Source organism: Balearica regulorum, chromosome 29, assembly GCF_011004875.1.
Source record: "Balearica regulorum gibbericeps isolate bBalReg1 chromosome 29, bBalReg1.pri, whole genome shotgun sequence".
NCBI classification, from domain to species: domain Eukaryota; kingdom Metazoa; phylum Chordata; class Aves; order Gruiformes; family Gruidae; genus Balearica; species Balearica regulorum.
In genome coordinates, this window is record NC_046212.1 from 136,789 (window position 1) to 153,986 (window position 17,198).

Consider the following 17,198-nt stretch of genomic DNA (forward strand, 5'->3'; position numbering starts at 1 on the left):
CCTAGCTACTTTTTTTTCCTCTCTGCGACCTCCAGATTTTATTTTTGCTGTTAGAATGAGACAATCCTGGTCTCTCAACCTTCTCCCAGTCCCTCTCAGCAGCTTGGCCAGTGCTTGCCGTCAGCGTGGGCTAATTAGCCTGGTGACGATCTCGGCTATCAGAGGCAGCTCTATGTTTTATTTCCCCTCCCCGTTGTCCTCTGATTTCTCTTGCCTTCTCCAACGGCTTGAAGAGAGACGGCGCAGGCACTCGCTTATTTAACCTCGTAGGTGGATCAGACAACGTTTCATCCAGGCTGCGTCCAGCTGAATGCGGAGGAGTTTGGATTAAGCCATGGCTTTCCTAAAGGATGGAGGAAAAAAGGGTGCTTGCAGCACCCGTTCCTGCGTGGAGGCACCCGTCCTTGCAGCCCCTGCTCCCAACAGCTGAGCAACCTCGCCTGGCATCACACGGGAGGTGCAAATCCCTGCACCCGCAGGTGAGATTCCCAAATCCACTCTGGGTGTGCAGAAGCTTCCCCTCAGTGCTTGTGGTTCCGGTATTAGGATTGTCTAAAAATTGCCGGGATTGTCTAAAAATAGCTCTCACCCGAACGCCAGCTGCGGTCTCGGAGCAAGCTGCCTGTCTCCCCTGTGTGGTCTCAGCTGGTAAGCGTGCTCCCAGCTGGATCTCCAGCGCCTGCGCTTACGGCGTTCACCGGGGACAGAGGAGGGGGAAACGGGAATCCCGCAGCTCTTCTTCCTCTTGGGCTTTTGGGAAGGAGAAGGCAGTTTTAGGAAGCGGAGCAGGGATGGGAAATGTAAAGCAACATCTTAAATTCAGTGCTGAAGGTTGGCTGGAAGTTTGGTGGGATCCACTGCTCTGCTCTTCCAACCCAGCACCTGGCACGGAGGTGGCTGCGTGTCCTCGTCGTGGGCTGATGCTGGTGGAGATCCCTCCCGGCCAAACCTTGCACCGAGCGAGACCTCGAGCAGCTCCTCTCCCCGTTCTGCCTGGTGACACGAGTCCTGTCTCTGATGCTGGGACCAGGCCCCCGTGCCCCCACCTGTGACCGAGTCCCCTGGGTCGGCACGGTTTGGGGTGCTGGGGTGAGCCCCCTGCATCTTGATTCCTGATCCTCTGCTTTCTGTAGCCTTGCCAGCGAGTGCAGCAGCTGGTGGGAGACTGTGGTAATTAGAACATTTGGAATAAATTTGGGAAGCGCTGGGACAGAGTGTCCCCTTTGATGCTTTTCCTGCAGGAGGGAAGAGTCCAAGGCTCCGCAGCGCTGTGGTTGGGAGCGTCAGCCGGTGCTGCTGCAGGGCGAGCTCTGCTCCAGCTCTGATTACAAATGAAACGAGTTTGCTGGGCTCAGCTGCATCCTTGGTCGTGTGACCGGCCGCCTTCTCTGAAGGGACCCAGAGCAGCTTCTCTGGGGGCTTCTGGGGTGAGTGGTGAGAGGTCTCCTCCAGGGAAGGGAAAGGGGCAGAGGGGTCCCCCCACCCCGGAGCCTGCAGCTTTTGGCAGCAGCATGGGAGGGATGTGGGAGATGGGGCTAAGCCCCCAGCCTGGCTGGGAGCACCCATGGGTGCAGGGTGGGCAGTGGCCGGTGGAGGGCAGCAGTGGCCAGGCCATGGCTGGGGGGAGCTGCCCCCCCCCCCCCCCCCCCCCCGGAGCAATATTCTGCATCCCCACGACACCCACATCGTGGGGATGGGTGTCTGGTTGAGGGTCTCCTGGGTGTTGCAGTGGGGGGACAAGGCTGGACCCCTTTGGGGACCTCCAGCTGCAGTGACCCCACCGCCCCAGCCAAGACCCCCATTTCCTGCAGGTTGAGGACTGCAGAAGTCCTCGTTTCACACCTATGCCCCGTCCCAGGGTGACAGGAGGGTCTGGTGGGGTGGTGGAGCTGTGGCCGGCAGCTACCATGGGCCAGTTTGGAGGTCTCCATCCCTCACCGGGGTCTGACAGATAGATAGCTCTAGGAGCTGCTCCTGCAGCAGGAGGTCGCTCCTGGCACCATTCCCGGCTCATTCATGCCAAAATCTCAGCTGGTTTTGTTCTGCTGAGGAGCCGCCAAGTCTCTGCCATTGACGGGGAGGTGACGAGGACCGACAGCCCTGTGGCACACGCACCCGGGGGATGCCACGTGAGCATTGGGGGGGGATTTCTCCCACCGACCCTCTCCCCTGTGTCAGGTCCAGGGGCTGAGCTCAGAGCCGCAGCGGGTCCAGCACCGTGTCACCATGAACTTGGGCGTCTCCTGAAGCGGGGACCGTGCGGAGCCCAGCGTGGATCCCGTCACGGGATGCTCGGGGGCGTAGGTACCCGCTGGGCATCACCAACGCAGGAGCGCTGGGTGTCATGCGATGCTCTCCGGTCCCACGGCCTCTCTTGGTGGGTTCACAGCCACGAAACTGCCCCTCCGGGTGGCTGCAAAGGTCGGAGCAGGTACGAAGGGAGGGGATCTCCCTTCTGTGCTTGGTTTGCAGTGGGGAATCCGAGCCCCCTAAGTGACAGTCTCCCCCCAACCCCATGCTGTGGGATGGGTTTTGTGGCTCGGTGGATCCAGAGACCGTCTAAAGGAAGGGCAGAGCAGCTGTTGACTGCTCCGGTCAGGAAGGGAACAGCCTTCTCCTCTCCTGGGGAAAGGTTTCCGGCCCCTTCTCTAAACCAGGCGGGGCAGCACCCGAGCCCAAATTACCTGTTCTTCCCTCTGGCGCTGGGGTACGAGGGGAGCAGAGATACCGTGTGGCTCTAAAGGGCCAGAGCAGCCCCCTGGGCAGACTCCAGTCCATCATCTTGCCATGAGAGCCCTCCTCTACCTGCAGGCTCCCCAAAGTCATGGTGATCCCAGCCCTGCTCTCAGGGTAGACCAGGCTTTACCATCCAACAAGACCTTTTTCATGCAATTGCCCGGTTTTCGCTTAGTTGGAGGAGCAGCAGCGTTCGTTTCACCTGGCATTTGGCTGCGTAAGGAAGCCTTCGGAAACCGGGCAGCATCTGCTGGATTTGGCACGTGTGTTGGGGCTTGCAGAGGACCCTTGGTGTTGGAAGGAGCCCCACCGTGAAGCACAGTTCTACCGGCAGCCCCCTGTCTCACCACAAGTGCAGGTCTCCAACAACTTGCTGAGACCCACTGTCAAGGTCTCGGCACCCTCCCAGAAGGTCCGTTGTTTGCCCGCATCGGTGGCCCTGGTCCCACCTTCCTGCCTGAGCAGTGCTTGAAGATATTCAAAGCAACGTTAACAAAAACAACAGATTTTTTGCATTTTAGCAATCTGCTTTCAAGATGTGGGGAGGACGGAAGCGGCGTTTCAAAGGCTTCGAGCGCTGCAGCCTCGCCAGACGTGGAGGCCTCCACAGACGAGCCTCGCTGGAGCTGCTGAACGTGGGCCTTCAAAGGTGGGTTTGGGTGGAGAAGGATGCTCGGTGCCTGCTGGCCAGGGTGACGCTGTCCTCGCTGTGTTGTGTCCACAGATCTTGGCTGTGTGTCCTCTAAGCGGGCTCTGGGGCCGTGCTTAGGAGCGTCCAACAGCTCTAAGCTGTGGGGCAGAGCCTGGGGCTCCACGCAGCTGAAGCAATGAGGTCTTCAGCCATCCTTGAGGTGGCCATGGGTGGTCCCAAGCATGGCTGGGCCAGGAGTGTGGTGCTGGGGGGGGACCAGCCGCGTAGGCAGGAGTGTCAGAGTCTCCCCAAGGAGACCGCCCAGACGCTGGGTCCACGTTCCCGCAAGGATGTTCACCAGTCCAGCTTGATGGTGCCACGTTGGGTCTCATCCTGCCGCTTGGCCAAAGCTGTGCATGCAGGACCCCTTGCCTGGCAGCGTGGGTGCTGAGGAGGAGAATCTGTCTGCAACACAGAGCAGAACAAGGGAGAGGGGGCTCCTCTACAAATCTTTCCTGCCAGGAAGGGGGGACCTCAGCCTGGATGCACGGTTTGCTGCCATCGCAGTCCCCAGCCTTGCAGCGGAGCTGGCCCGTCCTGCGAGGAGGGAGCCGACTCAGCACATATTTGCTCTGTGTTTACTGGCTCTTGCTTGTAAAAAAAAAAAAAAAAAAAAAAAAAGAAAATCCCCCAAATGCCATTTTAATAACTGCAGCCCTTGCACGCAACATGCTGATGGGAGCAGGAGGGAGCTGTGTGCCATCGTGAGCTGGCTGGAGTGAGACATGGGGTGGGTTCGGACAAAAACGAGAGGTTGGGGTAGCTGCTGCTGCAGGGGTGGTGCTGGATGAGGCCAATGGCAGCAACGAGCTGAGCCGGCAGGTACGGGGTAGCCCTGGGCACAGGACAGTGCTGGACGTGATGGGTGGAGGGTTGCAGCAGATGTGGTAGGGTGGGATGTCCTTGGACATGGCAGACAGGGACAGCGTTTGGCATGGCCAGTGTGGGTTAAAAGAATAAAATAAGGCTAAAAGGGACCTTTTGGTAGTTTTTTTGGTCTGGCACCCTACTCATGGCAGGGACAACTGGAAGGTCTCGCTGCATCCAGCCCCAGTCCTGAGCGTGAGTCTGGGTTTGGACAGGGTGAAGAGGACAGGACAACCTGCCCAAGGGGAGCATGGCAAGGAAGAGTCCCTACCTAAGGGCTCTTTGCTGGAAGAAGTAACCCCAGAGGTGTCTCCTTGCTTCCAAACGCCGTACCTCAAGCTGAATGGATGCTGGGACTCACGGACCTGAGCCCAGACCAGGTCCTCCTGGTCATCATCTTCAGTGCTAAGTCCTGTCAGGCTGATGCTCTTCCCAAGGGAATTCATGGTCCTGCCTGGTGCTTCTCACAAGTCAGCACGCAGAGGTGGGATTTAGTAAAACTTAGCAGCGGGATTAAAAGTCCCCAACTGAGCTGATTTAGTGTTGGGATAAGCTAACCGAAGCAGAGACGGAGCTGGGAGGCAGCCATGGTCTGGGGAGGGGGCTGAGCATCACACACAGAACTGGGAATAGTTATTTTTAGGACATCTTTCAGTTTGGAGAACAACCAAGTGCGTAAAATGGTTCAATATGGTTCCAATATTTAACAAGGAGGCTGAAAATTGCCGGGTTGAAGTGGAGTATCTAGGAAGAGCCTTTGAGACAACATTTATGGAGAGTGGTGATGTGCAGGCAAAAGGAGCTAAACCACAGCTTTGCAAACAGGTTATTGGATGGTCCTGGCACCTCCGCGGACGTTACTCTGCAGTTTGGGAGCTGGCTTGAAGGACTCTGGTTCTCTCCTGGGACTTGGAGCTGAGCTGGGCTGACAGCAACTTTTCATGGAAGTGTCGTTGCTTATCTTCCTCCTAAACCAGGAATGAAAGAGTAAAGAAACGAAGAAAGGGCTAAAAAACCAAGAATGAACTGGGACGGTCATTGCAGAGTAAAACACGACTGCAAACAAAGAGGCAAGCGATGAAACGGGTGCCCTTCCCCTCCTCCTTCGGCTGTGAGATCCTCCACCAGATCCTGTTTACTCCACGCCTGATGTGGCTGGAAACATCTCGCTGAGCCAGTGCCGTGCCAGGACATGTCTCTTGGCCCACAGCTCCTTGACACAGTTCAGTGGTTTAAAGGCCTTGTGGGGGAGAATTTATTCTGGGAATAATTATATTAAAAATCTTGCGGGTTGGTAGCTCGGTCTTGAAGCTGAGGGCTCTGAAGTGAAACATCAGCCCTCCAAAAATAAAAATTTCTCCCCTATTAGCTCAATGCCTGGGAGGTGGAGTTGGTTTGGGATGCACAGAGTATGGGATGGGCACCCCAAACCCCACCAGGCCAATGCATGCTGCTCCTCCTCCTTTCCAAATTGGATTTTTGAGTTGTTTTTTTGTTTTGTTTTGTTTTCCCACCCTGGGGAAGATTTGCTTGGTGGGATGGGATCAGCCAGCTTCTGGTTGGGAGGTAGCTTCACCCAGGAAGGGCATCGGGGAAAAATGGGATGTCCACACTGCAAGTGCCAGTGGTGGCAAGATGACGTCATCAAGAAAGGTTTTCTATTTCCAAATGCTGAAATTACATTTTTGGTTCCAGTTTTTGTTATTCTAATTTTTAATACATCCAGGTCTTACACTCGGATCCTCAGATCCTCCTCCCTGCTGCCAACGCCTTTGCGTTGCAATGACTTTACATCGCTTGCAAACTGCTTTTACCTTCCTCCTGGCTTTTAGGCAACTGAAGACACTACGAAAGCCTGTCCCCAGCCGGACCCTGAGGGACCCCGGCCGGTGGCAGTCCCTCTCCCACCACAGCCCCACGTTTCCCCTTTAGCCTGCTCCTTCCTGAAACCCAGTTTCGGTTTACTCCAGTTTACCTACAAGTACCTATGGAGCAATTTATCAAGTGTGTTAATAAAGTCCAGACAGAGAAGATCTACTGCATGGCCTTTGTTCAGAAAATAATTTTTGATCAAAGACAATTATCGAGTTACCGCAAGGTGAGCTTGTTCTGTGCCATTTTTATCCAATTATCTCCCTATCTTTGATAGCTTTTTTCCTTCCAGACTTCCTCCAAGCCTTGCACACCACCGGGGTCACGCTCACTTGCTCCTCTTGTCCTTCCGACAGTAAAAGCTCCATATTTGCTGTCTTTACTTGCTTTTATTTTCCACTAAGTGATGATATTTATTACAGATCAGGATTTCGGTGCTACAGCGCACCATACCCACAGACGTTTGCCTTCGCCTCCAAGGTGCTCCTCCTCGAGATGCATCCTTCCTGCATCCTCGTCCTCAGTCGTGGAGTAATCTGGGGAGGTGTCGAAATTATCTCTAAGCTCAATCCTATCTGCACTGCACAGATGTCATGGGGTTTTTTTACCCTCTTTTTATACATACAGCTAAAGGGCATTTGAGCTGAACTTTTTTAGCCAGGTCTAATTCAACCTGGCTTAGGACAATTCTGACTGTGGAGATCATCACGGAATCATAGAATGGTTTGGGTTGGAAGGGACCTCAAAGCCCATCTAGTTCCAACCCCTGCCATGGGCAGGGACACCCTCCACTAGCCCAGGTTGCCCAAAGGCCTGTCCAACCTGACCTGATCTTCAAGAAAGAGCTGTTTTCTTTAATTCTTTTTCTTCTACTTGTAAAGGGAACTTTTCAGTGGGGTTTTCCCTCTCTCCATCTCAAAAAAACCCCATATACTTCAGTTATCCATCCAATTTAACCCACGCCAGCTCGTGATCGCTCATTTCAGATTACATTTTATCCCAGCCTACCTTGGAAGATGGTCCGTTGCCCATGTCCTCCAAGCCACAATGTTCTCTCCAGCCAAAACGTCAATGAGACCTTCCTAGTTCCCCTGAAGACACCCAACTCTGCAGTGCTTTGCATCACAGGACACATTCCCTTTTACATTACAGCCTGGACAAAACATTTTATTTCAGGTGATGGAGGAGAAGGTAAGGCGCTGGAGGGCTTTTGTTCCTTGATGAGGAGGAATCAACTTTTTGGAAAATCAGCCTGGGCATTCATGAGAGGCAGACAGCCCAGCCCTACGTGCAACCCAGGCAGTGATGTGGCATCTCCTCCTTCCGGAGTTTTTCCACCAAGATGATCTTCTCCTTGCCTTGTCCAGCTTTCATCCATCCCTGTCCAACTCTACGTGTCTGCACCCACCAGGTAACCTGCTTAGTGGCAGCTGGAAGCAGCGCAAGGAGACCTGCAAGGAACAACTGGCATGGTTGAGCAGCAGGTATGGCTTTTCTAGCAAGGCACAACCTCCAGAGAGCCTGAAAGTGTCTTTGTTGCTTGGTCTGGAGAAGGAACCATTGAGACAAGACCTGGTTGTGGTCTTTGAGGGCTGATTTACAGAGGAGAGGAATGATCTGCTCTTCTTGTCCCGTCCGGATGGGAAAAGAAGTAATAGGCTTAAACTACAGCACAGATGTAGGTTAGGGCTTGGGAAGGATTAGTGAGGGCAGCGGGGTGCTGGTGTGGACCCCTGGTCCCCCGTGCTGGCAGGACAAACCAGATGGGCGTTTGCAGACATGGCAGAGGCACGACCCATCCATCCTGGGGACAGAGGGATGCACGGGTCGACCTCCCCAAGTCCTCTCAGCTGCAATTTTCCATGACTTGACCTTTTATCCCAGCCAAAATTGCTGAATTTGAACTCACGAGTGGTTTGGGAGTGGATGAAGCAGGATGCATCAGTGCAGGAACCGCTTGGGGTTGAAGGAGCTCCGTGGCCAGCCCTGCTCCCCAGCCAGCACCTTTCCCTATGGGTCTGCCTCGAATCGGCTCCGTAGCATCCCTGATTTTTCCCCTGCCTCGGGCTCCTCTGCCCAGGACCGTGCATTCAGGTTTGTCTGTGTTTCCCCAACTCTGACATTATTTCTCCAAACGTTACTCCAACATCTTCCATGCCTTAAGCTCTGTCCCTCAGGCAGCCACACAGCATAATGCACATTCATAAACCCATTTCATATTGACTGTCTATACATCCCGGGCTCTGCCCGGCTCAGGTTTGACGCTGGGTAACCCCGTCCCAACACAGCGGCGGGGTACAGGCACGCGGTGGGAGGAGAGGGGAGAGTCCTGGGGTGTTTGTGGGTACCGGGGCACCTGGCTCTGCAGCCCGCCTGTACACGTGGCCCCGGACGAGCGGCTTGATCCCTTCCTGCTCCATGCTGTGCAGCGCATCCTTTTTTTTTAATAAACCCCTTGAAGTCATCTCCAGATTTTGCAGCTCGTGCCCTTGCCTTTCCCTCCTTTAAATCTTACTTGGAAGCTTTTAGCTGATACATTAGCCCAATAAATCCCAACAATTGGAGAGAAACCCAATCCTACCCCCACCCTACCCCCCCCCTTCTCCATCAAGATCAAACGGGTTTTAATCGGAATAGAATTTCCTTTGACAAAATGAGTAAAATCTGTCGCTCGCATCCGCCCAGCCAGCCGCTCCTCAGCCCTGGGCTGTGTATCTGTGCATCTGTGCTTGGTGCAGGAGCTGAAATCTCCCCTTTCTGCTCACCCCCGGCCAGGCAGCCCGTCCTCGCTCACGGCTTTGTCACCCCCGAGGGGTGATGGGGTCCCGCTGAGCTGTGCCGGGATGCAGAGGATGCGAGCACCATCCTCAGCTGCCGGAGCATCCATGCTGCCCCTCCTGCAGAGCCTGGCGTCCTCCCGGTGTGCTCGGGGACGGTGACGCGCCGACGTGCCGTGGACGATTCGGACATCTGCTCTCGCAGCAGCCCCGTGGCTAGTTAGCAAAGTCCCTCTGCAAATGAAAGCTTCTGCCATGGCGGTCAGGAAATGGGCCTCAAACCCAACTCCAAAGCACCAGCAACTCGTTCCAGCCGCGGAGGGAGAGTTTCCTTTCATCTCCAGCCAGGAGTTTAACCGGCCTTTCGTCTCTCCCCAGACAGGGCTTTGAAAGCTTGCAGGGTCCTCCCACATGTGCTGCTGGGGCTGGGAGTGGTGTCAGCTCTGGGACCGGGAGGGACCAGAGGGTGGAAAGCAGCATGGGAGAAAAAGTGTTCTTCCCTTCGGGAGATGCACAAATGGGGCAACTGGAGGGGTCTCCTGCAAACCACCTTCACCCCGGGTGGTCACGAAGAGCAGGGAGCATCCAGGGGCTGGGGACATCCATGGACCAGAGCACTGAGGGACCATCCCTGGCATCTCCTGGTGGTTTTGAACTTCTGTAAAGTCTCTTCCCCAGACAGCTTAAAAGAGGTTTTGGAGCTCTTCAGGACGGAGGCAGAGATGCTACCCCCTGCTTTACCAGGCTTTTGGAGGGTCTTTGGGTTGGAGGGTCTGCTTTCTGCCCTGGACCATGCTGTGGGGAGAGAAAAAGTGGTTTATACCAACTGCAGAGATGGAGTTCGATTTTCCCTGGCAGAAAAGAATCAGTGATGTGGGGAAGGGTCCAACCTCCTCTACTCCAGCACTCCCCTCCTCCTTCTGGCCCTCTGTGATTTCAGCGCTGATAACAGACCAGGGTACAGGGTGATGATGGTGATGGAAGGTGAGGCCGGGGGTGGGAGAGGGCCCATCCTGTCCTATCCCATCCCACCCAAGTGCGTGCTAAGACGTTACTCATAACTCTGCTCTGCCAAGCGTGGACCAGTTGTGGGAAGCCACCAGGCTGTGAACGCGAGCCACTAATTTGCTCCAAGATGGCTTGCGTGAGCGTGGGCTCTCGCACAGACCCGTGTGAAGAAGATCTGGCACATTGGCGTTTCCGAGACCACCCCCCCCGCCCTCCCTCCTTTTTCCTCCATCCCTTGGGTTGGCGTGGCTCCAGCTTGGCCCATGGCTCGAAGGGAGGAGATGCAGAAAACTGAGTCAGCTTTGAGCGCTTACAAAGTTGCTCACATAAAAATAACTCGGCGTTCTTTGGGATGTGCATCATCGGTATCATCCGTTTGTCTGTCTGCTCTGTGCTTTTGTGGCCTTATCCTGCTGGTAGACTTTGTGGTATTTAGATAACAGCCCAAGGAAAACTGCTATAAAATGTGCGTGCTTGCCGGTGTCTTCCTTTTTCACTTCTCTGGTTGTCCCCAGGAGAAAAATACATTTTTCACCCCTGTTTTCACTCCCTCCCAGTTCCTGAACCTGAATCTCTGGTCGATTTGCTGTGAGCAGGAGCACAAGGGACCAAGAGAGTTTGATTGCTGCTTAAAAGTAACACCAAATGAAATGTCTCCTCCCATTTGGGGAAGATGCTCTTGGACAGGGACCCCCCTGGGGCAACTTCAACCTCTACCCTTCTAACACCTCCTTGCACAGATTTTTCCAGAGGCTGTTTTGCTCACAGATTAAACAAAACCTACCATAAATGTTTGTCTTGTTGCTAACAGCAGTTTTGAGCTTCGCTTTCCCACAAATACTTGAGCTGATGTTGGAGGATCGCGTGGCTCTCTGCATGGGGCAGATGGAGGTCAGGATGGCTTTGACTTACTGGATCCTCTCCAGTTCTGTGCAGAGAGAAGTAACTGCACACACACAAAAAATTACATATTTGCCTCAATCAAATTCCTTTCAAAGCAAGAGACCAGGTTTAGTGCACATGGGGAGAAAAGAGAACCAACTTTTTGTTGGCTTTGTTGGGATTTCAGGATCGTGTGTAGGGGAGAGGGACAGCTCGGTAGCGGGATGGCATGCACATGGTAGCTAGAGGGAAGAGGTGTGTGAAGGATGGATGAGTAGGCAGCTACGTATGTATGGAGATGGAGTTACAGCTGGAAGAGGTGTCCATAAGTTGCGTGCTGGAAGATCTGAGCCTGAAGCAGAGGGATGGGCACAGGGTGACCCACAGACGAGCCATCCTAAGGGTCAGGAAAAGGCAGAAACAGGCTGGTATGGAGCCCCGAGTGCAGCTTGCAAAACCAGGAATGACTGTATTTCCTGTCACGAGCTCCCATGCTTCAGAAACTCTGCTTTTTTGGGGTTCCTAGCTGCAAGGGGAGGCTTTGATGCCTTTGCAGGGGGGAAGCAGGCCTGGAGCCGGGGAGGGGGGGGGTTAGGCAGCATTTACACATTCAGAGAGGATTAAGCCATGAAATTCCCTAGGAGCAGAAGATGACCCTTTGGTTTCTCTTCCCACAGACCGGACTGGAGGCTGTGGGATCTTCTGGCTGGAAGTGACTCACCGCAGGAGTAGCTGAGCTGATGTACAGCGCGATGGGAAGACGCTTCTTGCTAACCCAGCCACAGCCGTCAGGATCCTTGCTCCATCTGACCGTGAGTCACTGACCTCTCATCCTTGGGTTACTGGTGCTAGCCCAGGTCCAGCTGGCTACTGGGAAGCACTGGGATGAAATGCAGAATTCCTGGTCAAGCCCTGCAACAGAAGGTCTTGTTTCCTTCCCCTCGAATGCACCGAGCTGATCTGTGGCATCACGGCGTCCCGTTCATCACCCAAACCTGCTCACCGGGCACAAAGCTGGGTGAAGGTTGTCCTCGGCCAGATGTGAGCAGCAGCAGCAGCGCAGGGTGAAGCGCGTGGTGGTAGTAAGGCGGGGGGGGGTGGGTGGGTGTTGCTTTGCACTGGGGGGCAGGAGCTGCACATCTGGAGCCGGTGCTGGGTCCTGCAGCTGGGTCTGCAGAGCCGGGGAGCTCTGGGAAGCAGGGATGGACAACCCACAAGGTACCTCTCTGCCTGATGTTTAAATCCAGGGTGAGAAAGTAAAGGCAAGAATGACAGAGGGTTTTATTTGCTCCTGAGGTGCAGGACTACAACAGGTATAAGCACAACTACTTGCAAGCTACAAAGACGATGGAGCCAAACTGTTCTCAGTAGTGCGGGGTGACATAGCCAGGAGTGAACACCGCCTCACGCCTGAGCAGCGGAGCTGGTCCAAGAAATATTTGCTGAAGGGATAAAGTCGACTCAGGCTGCTCACGAGGCAGGGATGGGTTCGCTGCTGGCAGGAGTACCTGGGCTGCGGGGCTCTTGCTCTCTCCTCCCAAAGACTTTCTTTGCCTGCAAAGACTGCATTCGTCCTCTTCATCCCATCTCCCGGGGCAATGCGTGTTATCTACTGACCCCAGCAAGCACCCACCCCCCCACCCGTCCGATCAGCTGCGGTGCCCTCCCCGGGTGGCTTCGTGTCTGCGAGGCATCGCACGGGGTTTGCAAAGCAGCTGGGTCCTTTGGAGGAGAAAGCTGGAGTAAATAGGAAGAACAACTGCTCGTGATGATCTTTTATTACTAGCAGGAAAGCGGATCGGGGGGGGGGGGTTTGGTCCACTTCAGCGCTGCCTGGGACTGATGCAAATTCAAGGGCAGAGCAAGGTCGCAATCACGGGCAGCGCTTCGTCTCCCAGCCAAGGCTGCGCGACCGTCTCCGTTAAGCGGCGGTGGCCGGAGAAGGGCTCGGTTCGGCTCGGCTCGGCTGCTGTGCCCCGGCACGAGCCCATCGTGCTCGGCTTCCACCCCCCCAAGCCTCGGCTCGCGCGGCGCCAGGGCCGGGCTGGAGGATGCTTCAGTGGGAATTATTTGGCTCGTGGGGAGAGCGGGGAGGGTCTTGGCAGCGGGACCCAGAACATGGCGTTTTGCTCCTTTGATGGCCAGATGGAAACAGATGGGGAAGAAGGGGGGGGGGGAGAGAAAAAAAAAAAAAAAAAAAACCAAACCAAAAACCCCAACCAAACTTTCACATGTAAAAACTAACTGGAACAGGATGGTCATCAGCGCGGGGTGGCAGTTGGCATCTGCGGGCGGCATGTGGGGCATCCCTCCATCGCTCGGCCCTGGTGCTGCGGCTCATCCCACCGCCCCATCCCGCAGCTCCGCTCCCGGGGAAGGGGCAAAGGGAGGCAGGAAAGCACCGCGGCTCACACCCAGTCTCACCAGTAACACCACTGGCCAGACCCCATCCACCACCCCCCTGGTCCCTTCTGCCCCACGCTCAGGGAGGGGCGGCGGGGGGGGGTGGAGGGGATGCGTTTTGGTGGGGAACATCTTTTAGTTCTTAAAAAGTTCAGCAAGTTCCAGGAACATTATGTCACTTTGACAAGGAAATGAATTGCGAGGCCATCAATCAAAGCTGCAGGCGCGCAGATCAAAGGACCCCGCAGCGCTCGAGTTCCCTTTTACAGCCAGAGCCCTGCACGATCCCCCTCGCCCATATTCCCTGCGGTTGCTGCAGCAACAGCACGCTACAGCGGATGCTTCACATTTTTATTCGCACCACACATGTTTCCACTCTAACACTGCAATAACTAGAAAAACCTGCAAAACCAAAGCTGCTTCCCCAGCCTCCAGGGGCAGCGGCTATTCCTGGCTCCCTTTAATGTTCTCAATTTATTAGCGTTATCCTCCTTTTTTTCACGCAGAATAAAATAGAGATTATTTTTGTCCTCTCTAAAAAAGAAAAGGAGCTTGCAAAAAAAAAAAAAAAAAACCCCGAAAAAACAACCCAACCCTCTGCGTCGAGGCTTGGCCTCTGATTTTGTGCCCAGAATTATTTGCAGGCGTAATCAGGTCCTCGGCCATCAAAGCGATGCTATCTCCAGCACCGGGCTCACACATGGACCGTGTTATCCCTGAGCAGCCCCAGCTCTTTGCAGCAGCGAGCAGGTTTGCAGCCCTGTTTTACCGGCAAGCAAACCGAGGGTGGAGCTGGGGGGTGGCACTTTCTCAGCTTCCCTGGCCCAAAAAAATGGCATTTGCACACAGACGGTGACGTCTGTCCCGTCCCGACCCCACTCTGCCCACCAAGGGCAAGTCGTTCCATCTGTGGAGGTTGTTCGGGTTGAGCCCGGCTCTCGCAGCCGCTTCTCTTTACGCTGTTACAGCAGATGCAGCCCCGCTTTATGCCACACAACACAAGAAAAATCATGGGTTCAACCCGCCCGCTAAAGCCCAAGGGTGCAGAAACCTCCTGTCCACCATCCTTACAGCCGTGGCGGTGGAGCATCAGCTCCGTACCGAGCTCTTCTCCAGCGTGCATGAACCCATTTACCACCCGAGACCTCCTCCCATCACAGCCACCCAGCTCAGTGTGTCTGACAAGGTCAAGGCAGATCCTCGTGCTCTAGATCCAACTCAGAAAAGTCAAAAGATGTGGCATCATCAGTGAATAAGAAGCAGATATTGCTAAAATAAACTTTTTTCTGCTTGAGGTATTAAGTGGTTCCTCTGTGCTCCCATGGGGTGTCCTGAGTGGGGCAGAGCTGGACCTGGAGGCATGGCAGTGCCACATGGTCCTTCAGACCATGCAGAGAGCAACCACCTCTTGCTGTGATGGACCATCCCTGCAGACCTGTGAGGGACGGAGAGAGGCCAGGACGTCCCAGGACAACAGTCTGACGTTTCTGTGAGCCGGTGTGTTGTACTGAAAGAGGAGAGTTTGTGCCAAAGCTCAGCTCTCCTGGGACCGAGAGGAAAACCTGGTCCCCCATGGGGACAGCACAGAGCGGAGCTGGGATCACCACGGGTTTTGGAGACCTCCCTATGGGGAGGAGACTGGAAGGGCTTGGCTTGTTCTGGAACCAAGACATGGCAGAGGGGGGGGTCAGGACTGAAGGCTGGTGAAGAGCATCTTGGTGTGAGACTCAGAGACGGAAACAGGCCGACCAAGATGTGCTTTCAGCCCACCAAAGGATGCGGTTTTGAGGGGACCCTTTGCTAAAGAGACCTTGGCTCCCACCTCGATGCCGTGAAAGAGCTCCCATCTGAGCTCCCACAGCCTCTCTGAAGTCATCGGCGTGCCTCAGCCCTGTTTTCCCAGGAGATGGACTCCCTGCTCCCTCGCTCTCTGTCCATGTGTGTGTCTTTGCTTTCTTTTTTTTTGTTTGGTTTTTTTTCCCCACCTTTTCTTACCTTCCAAAATGGCCCCGCAGGAGCCCTGCAAACCATCTTCCAGGCTCAGATCTGCTGAGGACACCCCAGCGCCAAGGACATTTCCTACCTAAACAAAAAAAAAAAAAAAAAAAAAAAAAGCTGTTCAGGAAAGATGGATGTGAGTAGCGTGAAGGCGGAGGAGGACTGGGAGGGGAGGTGTGCCGAGGGGCTGGGACATGGTGGGAATTCAAATCTTCCATCTGGTGGCTTCTCACTAGGCTTTTTTTTTTTTTTTCTCCGCATATTTAAGGTCTGAAATTTTCACTGATCTGTCAAAATGAGTGCTATAAAACCCCCAGCTAGCTGGAAAAACAAAGTTATTGAAACCAGTTTGGTGACCTTTCCATGAAAAGTTTATATTAATATTCTTCCAAAAAAGCACTCACTGAAAGAACAAATTGAAATGTTTAAGGGAAAAAATACTCCTGCCACAAAACATCCAAATCTGGGTAAAAAAGCCTGCTCGAGCGGTTCGGGGTGCTTAGCTGATCCTTCCTGCAGATCAAAGCTCATTGTGTTTCTCCTTTTGCTCAAGGATATCAGCAACAATACCAAACTTCACTTCCTTCATTCAAAACCATTCGCCAGTGAAATTAAATTAAACTCTTCTTTTTTTTTTTAACAAAAAAAAAAAAAAAAAAGGAAAACAATAAAAAAACTCCACTAATAAAAAAATAAAACCCAGGCACAAGCCCATGCCCCAGCTGGTGTAAACTGGCAGCTCCCCAGCCCTCGGCAGAGCTGAGCCGGCTCCTCCAAGTGCGGCATCAGAAAACCCCGGATCCTGCCTAAATCCTGCCCTCCCTTGGGTATTTTTTCCCTCGCCCTTTGTTTTCTCTCGCTTTCCCAGGCCCCTGTGATCTATTGTCTTTCCGCCTTACGAACATCTGATATTAGTCGCTGTCTTGACAACGCTCGCGTGTGAGTAATGCGTCGAGCCGATGCCCTGCCGGCAGCGCGGGCTTCGGTAGGGAGGGAGGAGCAAAGTCACCGGGCTCCATCCCAGCAGGTCTGAGTATCAACGTGTTTCTGAGCATCTTTGACTGCTTTAAGCAACATATTGGGCGTTTTTTCAAACGTTGGCTCTCTGCTAGCTCCCATCCGCGGCTCTTGCCATCCCCAAAAGTTGACACAGGGAGGATGGGGCTGAGCCAAAGCCCTCTCATATCCAAAATTATCGTCCTGCATCGCTCCGGTCTCCCTGGGGTGGGGGCTGAGGTGGCTCTTTGAGGTTGCCATCTCACTTGGACCCCCCCACCCAGCATGAAAGATCTTCAAGAGAAACCCGTGGAAGACTATGAAAAGACATATATTTCCTTAAAATAGAGAAAAACACCTGTAAGGAACCTGTATCCAGAGTGAAAAAGCAGCATCCGGGTGGGTGTAATTAGGAAGGCAAAGGGGATGGAAAGGGTTCAGCTGTGAGCGCCGATGGACAGCGGGATGCGTGTCTGGTCAGCGAGGCTACAGATGCTTGGTAGGTCTATGGAGCACAGTTTTAAGAAATACCTTGTAGCTGAGCTTGAATTGAGTTTTTTCTACTGGAAACGGGTGTAGCTTGCTTGAGCAAAGTTGGCCAAGTTGCTGGCTTTTATTCAGCCCCACCTCAAAGAGCGGAGAAGCCATCATCCTCCTCCTCTTCATCCTCCTCCTCAGGCTGCGGGGAGCAGGTCAGAGCTTCTTGAACAGACGTTCAAGAGAAGATTGCAGTACAATGGTATAGGTTATTCAGGATGAAGATAATACTGACACGATGAGAATATTAATTTGTTATATGCAGCAAGACAAGAAGAACAGGTCGTTGCCTTTTAAAGGACTTTCTCCTGCAGCCTCCCGGTCCTGCTCAGCCTGAGTTGCCGCATCCCCATCACTGCTGGTCTGGGGGTTGGTGGGGATCCCGCTGCAGCACGGTGCAGACTTGGTGATGTAGAACTCTCTAGTACGTT

General features: G+C 54.0%; 3 long non-coding RNA genes across 3 annotated transcripts; all 3 read left to right on the plus strand.

Annotated features, from left to right (window-relative positions):
- Positions 1-2,419: 2,419 nt before the first annotated feature.
- Positions 2,420-4,856, plus strand: LOC142598692 (uncharacterized). The gene is made up of 3 exons (XR_012832711.1): positions 2,420-3,148; positions 3,258-3,385; positions 4,510-4,856. It is a non-coding gene; the product is annotated as an uncharacterized LOC142598692 (long non-coding RNA).
- A 1,004-nt stretch (positions 4,857-5,860) lies between these two features.
- LOC142598690 (uncharacterized) lies at positions 5,861-12,736 on the plus strand. The gene is made up of 3 exons (XR_012832709.1): positions 5,861-6,392; positions 7,343-7,650; positions 11,511-12,736. It is a non-coding gene; the product is annotated as an uncharacterized LOC142598690 (long non-coding RNA).
- A 317-nt stretch (positions 12,737-13,053) lies between these two features.
- Positions 13,054-16,328, plus strand: LOC142598691 (uncharacterized). Its single transcript, XR_012832710.1, has 3 exons — positions 13,054-14,733; positions 15,002-15,180; positions 15,252-16,328. It is a non-coding gene; the product is annotated as an uncharacterized LOC142598691 (long non-coding RNA).
- Positions 16,329-17,198: the final 870 nt, after the last annotated feature.